The following is a 3,203-nucleotide window of genomic DNA, read 5'->3' as shown; positions in this document are numbered from 1 at the left end:
TGTTATCACAGAATATTACAATCAGCCTGTATGTCCCACAAAGCAGAAGCCTCTGCCTAATATAATATAGTTATATTGTAATATTTGTTAATTTTTTCACCCCTTAAAACTAGGCTACAGTCTGACGGATACAGTTTGTTTAGTGCACGTTTCAATGTGTGAAGTCGACCACGCCCAACGAGATCTGGGGGTTTTGTATATTGAGGCATTAAGCAGATGTTTTTTTATCCAAAGTGATTCGCAAAAATTCTCTCTTTTTTATCTTTTTTAATTTTCATATCCAAATGGGCTCAATTGATGAAACGTTTATTTATACAATATATTGTTATATTGTAACTTAATTTAATACCTCTCCTATAATGTGCTTTGCCAGCGGATGAGTTAACCTCTCTCCAGCGCTTATTTCCAGCAAGCGACAGAGATCATAAAATGTTTGAGAGCCACATTTTTTAAGTATATTGTTTATGTAGAGTTCAAATGTAAATAAAGTATTCATGATTTAATTATTACTCTTTTTTCATGCTTGAAACCTGCACTGAACATAACTTACATTATCGTCCGCCGTTATACGTACAGTATAACCATTATACTGTACTGTTTATATTGTGTGATTGCATACATTTTAGTTTAACACTACCGTGAACTCTAATTTACAGTTAATTTTCTAATTTTTGTTTTCATTTTTCGGTGTTGGAATCTTACTTCCCACATTCATCCGAGTTTATGTGCTACATTTCTTGTGCTACATTTCACTTCTTTTATATGACATTAAATGGCATATAAAAAAGCTTTACAGGAGCCTCCGGCTACTACAGTAGTTTTGACATACTATCTGATTTAATATTGTTCGTTAATTGTTTCACAGCTTAAATATACAGTAATATACATAGACAGCAGGATGTTTGTTAGTGGATTAAAATAGGGGAAGTTTTAGGATGTTTTTGAGGCGATCTCTTCGCCTTTCTTCCCCAAAGAGGTGCTAAATGTAATTTCCATGTAAAACCCGGTTCGAGCGGTGTTCAGACGATCTGAGAGATCTTCCCCACGCTGACTTTTAGGGTTGGGGAGGGTTTACTCTCATGAGTTAGATTGTCAGAACACGGTGCCGAATTCGGGGATAAAACTGTACAATAACTCACCTTTGTATGTCACAATCTAGTCTTTAGTTAGTTTAATCAGTTTAATACTTTCTAACCAAAATGAAGAGCAAGCTGAAGAGTCTGCATAATGTTTATTTTTTATTTAATGCAATCAGACCACATTTTTATTATTTTAAGGTTTTTATTGAGTGATTACATTGGCAGAATTACAAATTTAACAGGATTACACTTTAATTTGTGTTTTGTACAGCTACTACATTCCGGTATGTCCACCCTGATTTGTAACCACGACTGGAAGAACTTTAAACTGTCTATTTATGTAGTTGTTGCATGTAGTATCTTTTAGTTCTTCAAACCAGACCTTTTCTATGGCAGCAGTGAAATCAGTCTTCGTAGTTGGTTTTGCTGTTTTTCTAATATAGTCTTTCATAGCATGCCACACCATCTCAATGGGATTCATATCAGGGGATTCAGCTGGAGTCTTGAACCAGTTAATGCCCTCTGCGGCAATGACTTTTCTTGCAGCAGTGTGCTTCGGGTCATTGTCCTGGAAAAAATGGTGGTGGACTCCGAAGTTTTCCCTGATGTATGCGGCGGCTATGATAGCTTCCTTGAAGAAAGACCGGTCCATTATCCCTTCAAATATTGCAATCGGTCCTGGTCCAAGTCTGGATATTGCCCCCCCCAAACATGAACTTTCAAAGGATTCTTTGGTTTTGGTTTGAACACACATCTTCCTCTTTTACAAAACGACATAGTGGCAAAGCAATCCAAAGCCACCGTTGTTTCATCAGTGAAATTTATGTCATCAAACAGCTCCTTCTCCTCGATCCATTTTTGAGCTTGTTGAAGTCAAAGCTCTTTATTTTTGTCTCGGATCATGGATTACCATACCTACCATACCCATACCTCCATCCAAGTTTTTGTCTGACACTGTGTATGGATCGCTTGCTAATGTCCACACCAAAGTGATGCAATAGTTGCTTTTTCACCAATCTTGCAGCCATTTCATCGTTTTGGCTAGTGATGTTCTCTATGGCTGTGACAATGTCCCTAAAACAAGGGAAAGATATTAAATATTTGACACTTTAGGCAAAACAAACAATGTACAAAGTATTGTATCATTTGTGATAGCGTTGAGGTAAGTAACTTACAAAGTAATTTTGCGAGGATTACGTTTGTGTGATGTCTGTTCTTTGTAATGTCTTCTGATTGTGTAGAGTGTTGCGTGAACACCAATAGAATTCAGATGGCGATGTATCTCTCGAGTGGAACGTCCTGCAGATCTCATTCTCCTCATGTCTTGGGAATGAATCTTGCTGATCTTAGTCATTTTAAAATGCCATTATTGTGCATGTAGATACAATGCATTTATCCATAAGATTTCATGATGTCATTGGGGGCGTGGAAAATAAGTGAAAATGGGTTGGAGATATTGTACATCTATGTGATGGACTATTAACAAGTGCTACCTAGAGCTTAATGGGGAAATAATATACTCTGTTAATTATATCCTGTTAATCTACAAAAATACTGATGTGCAAATAGTGTCTGCCAATATATATGTGACTTTTGTGATTTACTGTTTTCTGCATAAACTCATCCTACATAATGTAAAGAACATTCAGTGAAAATATAATCTTGATATGCTTAATATTGAATATTAATAAGATCATGTAAATGATCATCATAATCATACTGAAATTAATGGTTAAATTCAAACTTTGATGCTCCTTATCTCAGAATTTGATTTCTGGGTTTTCACAGGCAGGGTAACACAGCATGTAATTACTATTTAACACTTATTGCAAATTTAATACCTTTAAGAAATAAACTTATTTTCACATGCTCTAAATAGCATAACGATAAGAAAATGATAATGTGACCAGAGATCTGAGACAAACGCAATAAAAATGTGACCCTATTTGCGGGTGGGACGGGTGGGACATGTCCCTACATTCATTTTATTGAAAATAAATGAATTTTTGATGTGGTGAGCCATACGATCTACTGCCTGCACCGCCATTGACGTTGATTGTTACGTGTCCTTTCATAAATTTTTTTTATTATTTTATTATGTCTACGTTTAGTACCTGCCCTGCC

The 3,203-nt window shown here is 35.8% G+C and overlaps 1 pseudogene; it reads right to left on the bottom strand.

Moving 5' to 3' along the window:
* Positions 1-1,353: 1,353 nt before the first annotated feature.
* On the bottom strand, positions 1,354-2,433 carry LOC131370170 (uncharacterized; annotated as a pseudogene).
* Between the last annotated feature and the right edge of the window lie 770 nt (positions 2,434-3,203).

The sequence above is a fragment of the Hemibagrus wyckioides genome, linkage group LG19 (genome assembly GCF_019097595.1).
Source record: "Hemibagrus wyckioides isolate EC202008001 linkage group LG19, SWU_Hwy_1.0, whole genome shotgun sequence".
NCBI classification, from domain to species: Eukaryota; Metazoa; Chordata; class Actinopteri; order Siluriformes; family Bagridae; genus Hemibagrus; species Hemibagrus wyckioides.
This window is presented reverse-complemented; position numbering and strand designations above follow the sequence as displayed.